The 15,616-nt window shown below is 40.1% G+C and overlaps 1 long non-coding RNA gene across 2 annotated transcripts in view; it reads left to right on the top strand.

Moving 5' to 3' along the window:
- The first annotated feature begins 1,933 nt into the window (after positions 1-1,933).
- LOC137158174 (uncharacterized) overlaps positions 1,934-15,616 on the top strand; it is a 126,818-nt gene continuing 113,135 nt past the window's right edge. For both annotated transcript variants that reach the window (XR_010921315.1, XR_010921313.1), the window contains exon 1: positions 1,934-2,014. This is a non-coding gene — a long non-coding RNA (uncharacterized lncRNA). The remainder of the gene's footprint in view (positions 2,015-15,616) is intronic.

The following is a 15,616-nucleotide window of genomic DNA, read 5'->3' as shown; positions in this document are numbered from 1 at the left end:
AAATATGCTGAGCACCTGCAGCTCACCCTGAAATCAATGTTAGTTGTAGATCGCTCTGTGCTTGTTAGGATTTGGCTCATTACCCAGGAGTGATTCTGCAGACCCTTATTCGTGGGAGCAGTAATCACTCATGCAGATAGTCCTGTTAGCCAAATCCTGATGTGTTTGGTTACTCAACCTTTTCTTGGGCCAACTCCCACTGAAGTATACTCCAGTGCCACTGTCTCCACCAAAATAGAATTTGTGTTCTTTCCTTCTTTTCTTCTTTCTTGTTTCAAAGAGTTTAACACCAGAAGGGGCCATTAGTTCATCCAGTATATCCCAGATCATTAAATTTCGCCCAGTATCCCCTTCATTGAGCCCAATAACTTGGGTTAAAGTGAAAACAACCTTATTTTGGAACAAAAATGTTCAATTTATTTTTATTGTAGGAGAGAGGACATTGGTACATTTTGAATTTCTGGTTACTTTCCTTTTGAATCCAATTAGTTCTCCCAGGTGCACCTTTCATACGACCACAAGTATTGTACCTTCCAAGCTATTATACCTTCTTTTCTTCTCATTAGGGTGTGACCAAACCACTTGATACCAGCATCACTTTATAGATTCCCACAATGCCTCTTCAGAGAAATAAGCTTTTATTAACTGTGATTTACTTAATCCACAAACACTGCATGGATCAAAGAAAATGGCCCATAATCTTTCTTCATCTATTTCTAGTAGAGTTTCTAGTAATATTTACACTGTATGGTACTGGTGGGAGTCCCATTGCTAATACATTGCTTGCTGATTAAAAAAGCTACTGAACAGGCCTGGATCCTGCACACTGTTTCACCTATACCTACACTAAGCAGGTCGCAGGATTGAGGTCTGGGTCATTTCCATGTCTAATTTCATTCGCTTGAGTGAATGGGAGCTTTCCCTGAGTAAAGACTGAGTTCTGTGTTCTGTCACAACCACAGGACATTAGACTTCGGAATCTAGATTTGAAACAACATTTTCACTTTGGGATACTGGAAAAATAATTTTATTTTTAACAGTTACCCATCACTACTTCCTCTTCATCTTGTTTTTAAAATGTGTTTGACAGTATCCATTTCTCTTTCCTCTGCTGATTTGGTACATTTGGTTTGTGTTGTTGAACAAAGAGAAACTTGCCTTGGAAATACTTTACCAGACTGAAAATATATGTGATGGCTCTCAGTCAAATTCTACTGATCTTGCCATGATTATCTCCCAGCTTAACAATCAGGTTTATTTATTTATTTATTATTTTAAGGCCACTAATACTTTGGAAACTTGCGGTATCATTTGCAATTTGCCATTTCACCACAGATGGTTGATAACAGTACAAAGGATATGAGAGTTATGAGCACAAAGCTGATTTTCCTTATCAATTTCTCCTTCCCACAATCAGGAAAATAACTTAAAAAAATACTCAGCAAAACTTCCTTCTAGAAAATTTAGTTTTCTAAGGTGGGGAGCACTGGAAGACACAGAGAACAATAATAGAAATTCCTTGATTGTCTCAATCCACTCTTCATTTGGATGCCAGACGTACAACGTTAGCAGAATGCCATCATGGAAGCTGCCAGTTAAAAGAAATTTCCTAGGATCAGTAAGGTGGGGGACACGTGATTTTACTTCTAATGGATGTCATTTAAAATTACACTGAAACTTCACATTCCTTTTCTACCCATACTTTTGCTGAGTCTTGTCACTCCATTACCAGGGTTAGTATTACCTCTCCTGTGGTTACACGATTACACTTTAGAGACATTCCAGGATTTAATCCTAGCTAAGACATAAGTAAAATACAGTTGAACCAACAACAGATGCTGCTTGTCACTGAGCTGTATTTCATCATGTTTTGAAGCAGTTTGCTGCATGTAGTCTGATTATGGGTCATCCTTGTTTTCATCCTTGATTTCAGATTGCATGTAGGAGGAGGATTCCACAACTGCATGTTACCCTCAGAAAGCAGAGGAAATTTGGTTGCTAGGAAACCGTGGAGGTGTTGTACCTTACTTTCTTTCCAGAACAGTTCGTTAGCTGCCATCAGTGATTTCACCAACCTGTCTCATGCTGTTTTTCATGCAAAACATCCATTTGTCTTTCCATTGCCACAAACTTGTCAGAAGTTCAGGCATACTGCAGAGTACAAATTTAACTGTTAACTTCATGCTGTTTTCTTCTATTAGTCAGCAACTGATTAGTTTAGATTATATCTATGAATATTAACTTTATTTATGCTATATTTATAATATATTTATTATATTTATATATTATATTGTATTATTATTATTTATATTATTTATATAACATCTAGAAGTCCCAAATGAGTTCAAGGCCCCACTGTGGTAGGCATATGCATTTAGTCAGACAGTCCTTGCCTTGAAGAGACAAGACAAAAGGCCCAAGAAAGGAGGTAGTATTATCCCCATTTTATAGATGAATAACTGAAGCAGAAAGAGATTAATTGATTTGCTCAAGGTAACACAGGAAGACTGTGGAAGAGCCAGAATATGAATCCAGATCTCCTGAGTCCTATTGTAGTCACTTAACCACATAGTTATTCTTCTAAATGTTTCACTGTATGTGCTTAACAAGGATTCTCTGGGCCAGATCCTTGTTCCTACTTTGTCTGCTTTGTTCCACTGTGACAGCACAAAGAAGCCCTAAAGCTGCCTTAAATTGTCTCTCTAGTTTTCTCCTCACACTGGGGAATGTTCAGTTTGTGTAAGGCACCTCACTTCCAGCGCCCAGTGGGAGCAAGAACAGATGGTATTGCTGGGGTGTCCTTATGCTCTGGCCATCCCAGCTGCCAGAACAGCCTCTTGGGGGTCATGAATAGTGGGCATAAATTAGAGCAACTCTTAGACTGCTTTAATTTGGGCTGGTGCAGATAGGCCATCTTTGGTCCTTCCTCCACACCTCTTGTTCAGAACACCTGGTCAGACCAGTGGATCTGGTCTTTTATATGTTGTTCCCTCCACTAACCTCTCTCAAAATACTAAAAAGAACCTCTCCTCATCAGGGTCATTAAAACAAAACAAATGAGGGATAAATAGGAAACATGATGAACCAAAACGCTGCTATGGGATTTTTAAAAAAATGAATGGGAACTCTTTGAAGCACAGTACCCTCAAAATATCTTTTCTGAATTTTGCCAAACTCTGATCTCTGCCCATGGCTAAGTAGGCATGTAAAATTTCAGTACCTCCATTTCTTTTTGGGGAAGCATTGTGGGTGTGTTTGATTGTAATAATAAGATCAACCTTAGCAATGGAGCTTCTAGTAAATTTAGCAACAAGCCACTGAAGTGGTGTCTACTCTGACTGAAAGCAACCATCATCTTTAGGAGGCAAATAATGAGGACATGAAGGAGAATGGCTGAACAATTCATTACAGCCACAGTCTTCACGCCAGGTGGCAGAATGCTAGTAGATTTGTTTGTGGTCTTTGCAGAGTTTGGTGTGTGTTAGAACAATGTAGAAGCACTTTCTCCATCTGACAATGAGTACATGTTATTCCAGGATCATTTTGGAAGTACATGGCAAAATACACCTGAAGCAATACCTCATCAAAAATGGCCTTTGTTGTTCCATGCACCCCTAGAGGCATGTTAGACAGATGAAGCAAAGTCAGAGATACATAGAGGTATGTTTCAACAGATTAGTTCTTGATTTATTTATTCATCTGACCAGTGAAAGTGTAAAGTTGGGGTGAATGTTGGTCTGCATCAGAAATTATTCAGACAGTTCAGCATGGCAGGCAATTTCTGCTTAAGACAAGCCAAGGGCTGGTTATTTATGTGTGTTCCTTGGCATAATTGTGTAGGGAGGCATTTATAGCACCTCTCTGTACTACACCTAGCTTTAGTTGGCACTACTGTGCCATCACGTTTTTTGAGCATCACACACACACAGACACACACACACACACACACACACACACACACACACACACACACACACACACACCCCCCCCCCCCCATTAAAACACATGATTTGTCTGGCAGAAGGCTAGATACAGCCTGGAACTGTTTCTGCTATTGGCCAAACAGTAAAGTTGAGGTACTGAGACCCCCTCAGCACACAGTGGGAGCTAGGAAGCCCAGGATCTCTCAGTCTAAATGTGAAGGGGAAAGACACCCTAGAAAGGAATGGATAAAATATGTTGACTGAAGGAATATATTTGCAAACAGAGAATAATATTGTTTGCTGCCATTGAGCTATAACTCTATGACAAATAGTCACAAATGCACCCTGCAAGCTTCCCTTCAATTAATAACTAAATGCCATCATCCCAGACTGAAAATTCTGTTTTACGTGAAGTCTTACGAACATGAAACGTAGACAATTAGATTACATGTAGTCCTACAGCCTTCCCAGCACAGAGAATGAAATTATATAGAAACTTGCTGTCCAGACAACTGTCAGGTGAATTATTTCTATGTACACATGTTGGGGCCCTAGTCTGCCTTCAGACACATGGATATGAATGTCCTGACTTCAATGGGAGCTGCTCCCATGTTTCTGAGGGCAGAACTGGGTCCTGTAAAATGTACATTCACTTTGCTTTTGTATGACAAAACTTTGAGAGCATAATTGCCAAACCTGCTGAGAAGCAGAGATCTACAGCTGAAGAATGGGCAGGGCAGGTATATGGGTCTCTTGCAAGCCTGCTGGGACATTAAAAATAAAAAGCAAATTTAGCTGGAGAGCTGTGTTCACTTTTCCACAGCCCCTGCATTTAGCTGCCCCGCCTTCCCAGTGCAGACCCTACCTGAGGAAATCCTGTCCAGGTATTGCCTGGGATCCAGAGGAGATCAGTGGACCCTAGAGTTGGGGCATAGATGTGTCATACCTCCTGCAGGTCTTCCATGATCTTTATGGGTCTCTGGGGATCTGTGGGAGAACCCTTTGTTCATTTTGAGGGTAAGGGGCAATTTTCCCTTTCCCCCGACAGAATAATGTGTGGGAAAACTGAGGAGAATCTCCCCAGTCTTTCTTCACTGCAGAGCAGCCTCCTGCAGTTGAATGATCACAGTGCTGATCATTAGAGCTGGTCAAACAATTTTCTGTGAAACATTTTCCCAATGAACGAATGCCATTTCGTCCAGCAGATTTCTCACTTCAGGGAAGAAGAGTGAGACTCACCCCAGTAGTGAGGGTACTTGCCTGGGTTGTGAGACTCAAGTTCATCAATTCAAAGAGAGAGAGAGAGAGACTGATTCTATAGCCAGGTGGTTAGGGTACTCACCTGGGATGTGGGGAACCTTGCTGGATTATTGACTTTTCTGCAGTGGGTCCATCTCGTATTTATTCACGAACATTTTTGAAAGGTCTCGTTTTCATTCCATATCAGACAGAAAACAAATGTCAAAACCTCAATTTTTTATGAAATGGAATTTTGTTTTCTGGTCAGCCCAACTGATCATAATACTGGGCCCCAGTTCTGCAAACCCTTCTTCACGTGTCCTTCCTCATGCAAGTACTGTAGTCCCTGTGAGTCTCTGTAAGTAAGAGATTGCAGAATTGGGCCTGGGACATATGGTAAACGGCTGCTTTAGAACCAAATTAAATTAGCTGTTAACTTGATAACTGAGTCTATTCCACTCTGAATTTCTGAGGCCAGCAAGGTGAATTTCTGAGGCCAGCTGACCACACAGCCCAAAGCTCAGACTAATTGGCTTTGATATGGGCATAGTACCTGTTCTTATCAGCATGTAGTGGAAGAGAAACGTTGAGAAAGTACAAAAATGCCGCAGGTAGTTGAACTGATGCCTGAGAGCTTTTTCTTTTTACTCACCACAGCTGATATTGTCTGCACAAAAAAAAGCTTAGATGTAGAGCTTTTAGTCAAAAGCATAGAACAGGTCTACACATGGGTAAAGCACCTTGTTGCTGCTGATCTCTGGCACAGGTGTCTGTACTTGGGTAGTGACGATAGTGCATTTCCATTCCTGAACATACAGATATCTCAAGATTGTCAAAGAAAATCTGGGAAGCTATTAGGAGCTGTCCTTAATGCCATTTTTCCTAAGTTGATGAAATTATGGCTGTATCAGCACAGGACATCACAGTTTTATGGTTCAGTGTGACCCATTTCCCACTCCAACCTCTCCTGACTATGTAGCAGTTAGTTTTTAAAAACATCTCCAAAGAGATCAGTAATTATAAGAAGTTTGATGGGAAGAAATTGGAATATACTTTGATGGTGAGACAGAGGTAAAATGAAATAGCAGGCAGAGAGAGAGAGAATCCCAAAAGCAAAACAGAAAAGTAGGTAAATATCAGAGTATGGAGAGGTAAAATGTGATAACTGGAAGATTATGGACTTCACGGTGGAAAGTCAGATTAGAAAAGGATCATAGTAGCACAAGTTGCTTGGACTCCCTTGACTCTGCTGTGTGTGAGTGTGTGTGTGTTTGTATCAACCCACATGGGGAAAAGGGGGACTGCCAGAAAGGGAGAGGGTCAAAGGATCCAGGACATGCACTGATTCAGCTGTCTCTGTATCTCTTTTTTGTGTACCATAGAGAATAAGAGAAGTGTCATTAGAGAAGGAATGACTCATGAAAGGTAGAGCCTTAGTAAATAATGGAACAAATTCCTAGTTTAGCCACGCAACATTCTGGGTTTTTTTGTTTTGTTTCTGCTTTTGTTTGGACTCTGAATAAATATTAGATAACTTGACTAAGTAGTGTTTATACTATTGGGAAAATTCATAATAGATTGTTTGTCCTCTCAGATAAATGAATTCTGAAAGTATAGAAAGTACTGTGTAAATGAACGATTTCAAGTCTGTGCCATGACATGGATTAAGTAAGAAAAAATAATTTTGTCTTGACCTATAGGGCCAGATCCTTGGTCTCTCTTAAGTCCTCTGTGTTCTATTCCAGGGATGAAATCTGTTGACGTTAATAAAGGCATGTCTACACTGCAATTAAACACCTTTGGCTGACCCATGTCTGCTGATTCAGGGTCACAGGGACCAGGCTAAGGGGCTGTTTAATTTAGGTGTAGAGATTTGGGTTTGGGCTGGAGCCCAAGCTCGGGGACCCTCTCCACCCCAGTGGGGGGCCTGGCCCTAACACAGAGTTGGGGCTACAGGGGTGAAGCATGGGGGACCCGATGTCATGCTGTTCCTGAGGCCCCTGACTACCTTAATTCCATCTGAGGCTCCTAGTATAAATGTTACTATTTAAAGTATGACTGATCTGCAAGGAGAGAGGAGGGGAAAGACTATACAACACATCCTCCAAAAGGCCAGTGTAAAATTACATTCAAATGGGTTGGTGCAATCTAACCACTCTGAACAGGCTGAGATACATAAGGTACTGTACTAAATATAGAAGATACAAAACTTTTCCTGCCAATAGGTCATTTCTCCCCTGCCTTCCGCCTTGTTCAGCTGTGCAAAGAGAGGATAAGACAGTAGCTTTTTACACCCAGTTTGCACAGGTGTAAGTGAAAACACAAGGTGTTAGGCAGGGGAGAACCAGACCCGGTGTCTGCAGGGCATTTTTTTGAGTAAAAGAACAGCAATAAAGCACCGAGCAAAAGATGACAAAGCAGCCATTACTATAACAACCATTTCTACTGAGCATCCTGTCAGATTAAAATTACAGTGTTTGGGGAATCTGAGATGCCTGCCAAGTAAGAGCCCAATCCCTGGAGGTGATGAACGCCTTCAGTGAGAGCTGGAGATGCTCACTACCTCATCAGGGCCAATGGAAATTGAGGCAGCTCACTGTCTTGCAGGAAGCAATTAGCACCTCACAGGGACTATACCCTAAGGGGGAAGTAGACTGCTGACATTCTGGATATTAGCGTGGGATGTATTGATAAGCAGCATGTGGAGCACAACCTGAAGATGTCATGACAGAAAGCTCTGTTTCAGCATGGGATAGAATCCAAGCCCCCTTTATCTTCCTAAAACGATGAAGCATAATAGCTTATTATCAAAAACTGAGCCGCAGACTGCAGGCAGTAGCCACCTACTGATAATATAACACTTTAGGAGCTTTATGTTAACAGCCACAATAAATAATGAGCTGAGTCACTATAGAGATTCACTTCAGATGTCGCTAGCCTAAAGGAGGAGGTGACCAAGATGTCAGATAAAAATGTGAAGGCTAATGAGCAGACGTCCCACAGCACATGAGCTGGGATGTTGCAGGCGGGCAGTATGGGTCCCAAGTAAGCTTCCTCGCTAATGAGATAAAACAAAAGAGGTGTGGCTGCTGCCATTTTAAGAGACAATGAGCTATAGCTGTACCCCAAAAGTAATAAGAAGCTGCATAACACACTAACTTGTGATTGACAAAGGCCTCAGTCCTACAACAGAGCATATGGACAGACTGCTGAGCCTGTGCAAAGTCCCACTGACTTGAATGGTGCTCCATGCAGGCACAGCAGATTGAGTGTGCTATTGCTTACGGGATCAGAGACTAAACGAGTCCATAGATACTGTCATCCTGGAAAAATGCATGTTACGTCTGGGGCATACTGTACTTGCTCACCACTGGGCCTGGTTCAGGGTTTTTACAGAGTGGCTGACTATCATCTAAAAAGCTGGATATATGCTTGAATGTTATGTATCTGGACTGATATACTCAAATAAAGTCAGCAGGCACAGATCACATGTTCTGACTTTAGTTTTAAATCAGCTACAGAATTTTTTTCTGTGAAACCCCAAATATCAAATTTTACATTTAATCACTCAGTACAGGCCCCCAGATTGAGTTGTGCTTCCATTTTTATAACTATTACAATTGTTATTTAAAATAAATCTGTGTGAACAGTGTTTGACACTATAAAGGAAGCATTTCCTTTGTGGCATAGCTATCATCTTATCATAACATCCCATGCTAGGAATAGGAACTACTGAAGTGTTCATAATAAGCACAGCATTACATTAAAATAAATGCTTCCATTTTAATGTGAAGTACTGGAACCGCTAGGAAAGGTAATCCTAAAATAATTGATTGTGCAACTTTTATTACATTTTCAAGGTTAGGGATGGATGTGGTGTGAGAGGTGGGAATAAAAAGGAATTTACTAAACCAAAGTATGCATAATAGTCCTTAATTGTTGAGGACATAAATTTGTTCCAAAAACTATCAAAAGTAATTTTGGCTTGGGAGGCTCAGTTTCACAAGCAGTCTTCTGCCTAATCATAAAAGTGGCTGATGTGAAAACCTATTGACATTGAAAGTAGCTACTGCCAGGAAAAACAACCCAGCAAAGCACTGGACAAAATGTATGTGGGTTGGTTTACTGAGCCTAAATGTAATAGAACTAAACAGTCCTTTACCTGCATCCCTCCTCTCGTGTTATGATAAAGAGAATCCTGAAATACCTTACATAATGACTCATCTGATATTATAATGTGCCAGTGTTCATGAACAACTCCGTTCATTTTGTGTGTGTATGTGCATGTGTAAGAGGTGTAGGTGGCAACTACAGTTTTAGATTGTGATGAATCAGTCTTTTATCAGTGGGCTCTTATTTTTGATTTATGAGGAAATGCTTTCCATTCCTGTACACTCAGATTGGTGTAATTCCACTTCTTTAGTGAAGAATGCAATAAGTCTGTTTTCCCTTTTCCCCTGAGATTTCATTTCATATGTCTCAAATGCGTGGTGGAAAATCAACCTCCTTTCACAGATGATTAGAGAGGGAGTTTTGTTCTATTTCCCCAGTCCCTTGCTGACAATACTCTTAAATCAACAGTAGTGGCTTTTCAGGGGAGGCATGGCCTTCCCTGTTTTCAATCAGATTTTACCTGCTGCTTGTGCAGATACAGTATTTTTTACTAGTCAGTTTCACCTATAGTTCCCATTGTCTGAGGTCTCCAGCCTACACTATAAGCCAAAGACCCCAAGCATAAACCACTCAGTTTTCATTTATAAAATACTGAAACTAGGAGCAAGACCTTTGTACAGTGTCTCAGGCCCTGATTTCTCACATTAGTGTGATTATTTGTCCATTTGTCTGTCCATCTATTTTAGATTTTTTCCATACTGGTAACTGTATCACTGTGTTTTTTAAAATATTGTAATTTTGACTAACTGTTGAATTGTGAAGGCTGCAGCCACAGGTGTGCAAAGTGTGATTCATCTTGTAATGGGGCTGTGTTTGGATTATGAGAGTTCCAACTTGAATCTTGGATTTAGTAACACATAGGCCGCAAACACTGAGTTTAGCCACCAGATGGTGGACTATACTAGTTGCTTAAGTTCATGCTTGTCATTGGCCACCCTTTGGCAGATACAATACCTACTGTTTGAAAGCTTTTTTTAGTTGTGTTACATCAAATCAACTTAGAGTAAGAACCTAGGTTTTTAAAAAAGAAACTCTTTTATAGTTCACTTAAATGATGCTTTCTTAACAATAATTTATTCATCTATTGAAAATAATTATGTCCTTTCCTTCATTTCTCACTGGTGTCCTTTTAAATCTCTAATAATGGCAGTGGACTTCTCACCTGGAAAAATTAGGCTATAGTTGCAAAGGTGTTAAGTACCAATGTACCCTTGCTGAAGAGCTTTGTGTACGTGCTTTTTTAAAATTCAGGAGAACATCAGAAGCATATTTTAAGAACTGTGCATGCAAACATGCACATATAATTTGTTATATACTCAGTGTATATATATATATATATATATATATATACTCAGTTACTAAGATTGTGTGTGCACTGGCAGTAAATTGTGCCATCAATTGGTTACATCCCAAATTAACTCTTTGTGCATTCAGTCACTGTAATTGAACATACATATTGTGTTCAACTTCGAAAAATCTGGCCTCAAGCCCATAATTGGGGGTGCTGCTGTAGTAGTAGTAGTAGTAATAACAACCCAAATGCATGATTTCCACTCTCATCAGCCCCACTATACAAATTGTTCCAGCCCAAGCCTACTTTATAAATAACTACCCAGTGTTCCCTCTGCAAAAAGAACCTTGATATTGTGTAAGGATAAGCTTAAGGGTTTTTGTCTTTGGTTTTTTGGATGATCACTGGCTCTTTTAACTTAGCAGACTGAATGGGGTCTCCCTGATTGTGTATATTATTATTTATATATATATACTGCCCACCCTTGGACTTATCATTCTTACACAATGGTGTGTATCTGTGTATGTGCAAATAGTTAATAGATAAGGTGCCAATAAGCATTGTTAAGGAACGTGTAGTGTAATTTGTGGGTTTTTGTGGGACCAATAAAACTGGAAGAATATTTAATAGTGTAGTGCCAAAGATTGTACTGTTCTCCCATACTGAAGGGTAAAGTTATGCCTGTTGACTGCAAATATGATTTTATAGAATCATAGAAATGAAGGGCTGGAAGGGACCTCAAGAAGTCACCAAGTCCAGGTCGCTGTGCTAAGATAGGTCTAAATAAACCTAGACAATCCCTGACAGGTGTTTGTCCAAGCTGTTCTTAGAAACCTCCAACGATGGGGATTCTTCAACTTCCTTTGGAAGCCTATTCCAGAACTTAATTACTCTTATAGTTAGAAAGCTTTTCCTAATGCTTAAAGCACATTACTTTTTGTCCTATATTTAGTGGACATGGAGAACAATTGATCACAGAATAGCCTTTATCCTATTTGAAGATTGTTATTATGTCCCCGCTCTGTCTTCTTATCTCAAGACTAAACATACCAAGTTTTTTTTAACCTCTCCTCATAAGTCAGGTTTTCTAAAGCTTTTATCATTTTTGTTGGTCTCCTCTGGGCCCTCTCCAGTTGGTCCACATCTTTCCTAAAGCATGGTGCCCAGATTTGGACACAGTACTCCAGCTGAGACCTCACTAGTGCCAAGTGGAACAAGACAATTTTCTCCTATGCCTTACATATAACACTCCTGTTAATACACCTAAGAATCATATTAGCTTTTTTGCACAACTGCATCAGATTTGTTGACTCATTCAACTTGTGATCCACTATACCCCCCCAGATCCTTTTCAGCAGTGCTACCACCTAGCCAATTATTACCTGTTTTGTAGTTGTGCATTTGATTTTTTTCCTACTTAAGTGAAGTACTTTGCACTTTTCTTTATTGAATTTCTTCTTATCATTGAATAGAAAGAATCTCACTGAATAGAAGGAATTTCTCATGAATGTGTTCTACCACTGTTCAAATTGGGAAGAATATTTACTGGTGTAACACACCTCCCTTTAAGCCCCGATCAATCTGGAGCCCCCTCCTCATGGAGACACAACTGGTGTAGAGATTCAGGGACTAGTATCCTCCATCCTACCTCATTTTAGCTCCTCACTTGGTTATTCATTCTTTCCCTGAACAGTTAAAGCATCCAAAGCCATGTAGAATCTTGAAGCTTGTAGAAATTGATACCTGGAGCAGTAACAGCAGCAGCAAGCAGAGGGCCAAACGCTGCCTTCCTCTCCAGAGCTGCCAACTCTCCCCCCACTACCTCAGTGGCAGCAGCAGCAGAAACAAGCTTTACCTTGACTCCTCCAAAACTTCCCTTTCTCTTTCCCACTTTCCTCCCCTGATCTCTTCTTTTTTCAGCCAGCCACCCAGCATGGCTTCTTCCTGGCAATCTACTTGTTCTGCCCGCAGGCCCCTCTCTCCACTTGTGCCTCAGGGACTCTCTTTAAGAGCCCAATCCTGTGAGGAGCTGAGCATCCCCGAAGAGATGCTGAACATCTACAGTTCCTACTAACATTAATGGGACACAAGAGGACTCAACATCTGATGCTAGGGGCCTAGAAAGATGTTATCACAGCCTGGGATAAAGCCATGCCAGCAATACTGTCCCAGTTTGAGCTCTATTTTTCATAGCTTTATAACGATGACCCAATGAATATTTATCATTATTTGTCGGACCCTATTTTCAGCAGTTGTGTATTATATTAGCAGCTGGCAAAGTGCTCATTTTGGTTTGTAATGAAATTCTCTATTTTAGCTGTTTATTGGGATGGAGATGTCACTCCAGGTCCATTGTGTCTATGGTGGTAACACAGCTGGATTGCTGGCAGACTGGCAAGTTTAATTAGGCGTGGCTGATTTGTTTGTTTCTGGTCTAGATGAAGGCATTGTGGTGAAAATGTTAACTCTTTGTACTGTGTCTTTACGCTGTAACAGGAATGGATCTGAGCACAAAGTAGTCAGGTTTGGTCAAGTTTTGGTGTGCAAGAGGCTTTATTGTTGCTGGTTTTTGTTTTTCCCCAAAAACCTGGCAAGGTTTTATAATTAGTGTCACCAATGGGCTCCATGATCTAGTGGTCCTTTTTAATCTTTATCCTGGGAGCCCATAGCATGAAGCAGCCATTAAGAAAATCAAGGTCCATCTCCTAACTCCTAGGAGCCTTCACTATACAGCAGCATTCAGTAAAATCAAGATTCTTTTCTAAATAAAAAAGTGCTCCCTCGAAACTCGAAACTGAGTTTAAATAGGAATAAGGAGCCATTAAATCAGACTGAACAGACTAGAATCTAAAAAGTGAAGGGTGTTTATGTCTAATAGGCATTACTAGAAAAACATGCAGGATATTTCGCAAGACATAGCCAAATAGCCCCTTCTGTGGGAATATGGACCAAATCTTGGGTTCATGTTATAGACTTGAGATAGCTCCTTACCTTGCCTATGTCCTCATCATACAGGATTGACCAGCCCAGAGAATGGTAAGGATGGGTATGTAAGAGGGGATCTGCACCCACTCTGTGCATACCAGGCATAGAGTAGCTCAGGAGTATGGGAGAGTGAGAAGCTCATGCATATGTACTGTGCAGTTCTCCACAGATCCTTGTCTTCCTCCCAGTGTGTGGGCTTCAAGGTACTTCAGTCCTGGATAGACAGCAGACCAGACTCTCCTCCCACAAAATGTAACACACACGTACACTCACATATGAGTATCTGGGATGATTAGCTGTGTCCTCTCCCACCCACTGAATTGCCATAGGTTGGGATGGGATTCTTCACTCTGACCATGGATCCACCTCCTGACCAATGTTCCTGTACATTATACACACATAAGAGACAGAACAGTCTAGCAAAGTACTTCTGCCTTTTTTGATCTAGCTGAATCCTTCCAGAACCCCAAGTCCCCTACTGCTCCAGAAAATCTAGTCTCTAGAACATACTTCTGCTCTTTGCTTCAGTTACATCAAATGATTTCCCTCATTACTTAGTCCATTCACTGTTCCATCAATACTTCTTTCTGGCTTCCCTATTTACTCTGTTTCCTTACTTTTAATAGATATGCCCTTTTTTGAGTCTTTCGTCAGTGTGTGGGCAGTTTATTATTATTAATTTTACCATTCTCTTTCATAATGTTACAAAGTGCTCTTGAGGGAGCTCAAAATTTCCTTTAACACAATAAGAACAAGCCCAACTATCTTTAACTTCCCTGATAACTCAGATTCTTCAGACTTGCTGTCTTCTTTGTTGCCATGTTCTATATCATAGTCAAGGCAATAGTTTTCTATTATTTTTGGGGAGCATTGATAGCATGGTTGGTGCTGTGCAAAACACAGAATAAGATCTGGCCTCTCTACCAAGGAATTCACAATCTAATCTTGTGGAATGATGGCCATTTAGGCACTCCATTTACAAAAAGGATTTTAATATGTTGCTTTTTAATACAACGGTATTGCTTTCATTTTGTATTTTCTCCTACAACTGATTTAATCTTGAGCTTTATTTTCATAAAGGTGAAGTGCCAGGTCCATGCACATCTTTGCACTCAGATTTTTTTCATGCCTACTTTTCATGAGCAATTGCCACTACTGCTTGTGCAAATCAACACTGTAGACATGGAAATATGGCTTTGGAGCAAAAATAGATCTAGGGCCTGGGCTTTTTTTTTTCTTCTTCTTCTTCTTCTGCCGCTGTGCACTGACCTGATGACTTCAATGGTGTGTCTAGAATAAAGCCCATATATTTTTCCTGATCAGTGTTTTGGATGTCTGTTTCATTTAGCACAAACCTTGGTTCCTGGCTCCTAGTCAAATTATTTGACATTTGTCTTCAGCGAATTGCACGGCAATCTCATGGCCCAGTCATCTAAATGATCCAAGTCTTTTGGAATCTGGTTGTATTATTCCTAATTATTTGCTCTGCCTTCAGTTTTAGTATAATCTGCAAACACATGTTTTCAGTACATTTATTCAAATTATTAAACAAAATATATATCAGCCTAATGTTCAAAATATGATTTGCAATTCTGGACAAATTGTTTTTCCACAGGTAAATACTATGTTCTGTGTGCATACGTTGTACTGCAAATTCACATGCACACAGATAGAGTATAGGGATCAGGCTCTTTTGAAAATGTGGCTCAGTATGAATAATACCGGGTTTAAATCTGATACTTTATTGGCTCACAATCCCTTTAAATAGAAAAAAAGAGGAAACTACCATATATAAAATATAGCAGACTAGTAAAATGCATTCTTAATATAACTCCATTGACATCAATGAGGTAATATCACTGATGAAATTGGTCCACTGTATTGACAGAAAAATGGATTTAAATATTTTGAAAAAACAAGAAAAGTATATAAAGTGGAAAATGTGTAAAGTGTGACTACAGTAGAACGGAGCACATTGTAAATTGCATAATATAGTCAATATATA

This window comes from Emydura macquarii, unplaced genomic scaffold, assembly GCF_026122565.2.
Source record: "Emydura macquarii macquarii isolate MOO-44397 ecotype Brisbane River unplaced genomic scaffold, CSIRO-AGI_Emac_v2 contig_1644, whole genome shotgun sequence".
NCBI classification, from domain to species: domain Eukaryota; kingdom Metazoa; phylum Chordata; order Testudines; family Chelidae; genus Emydura; species Emydura macquarii.
The sequence above is the reverse complement of the archived record's forward strand: the minus strand, read 5'-3'. Positions and strand labels throughout refer to the sequence as shown.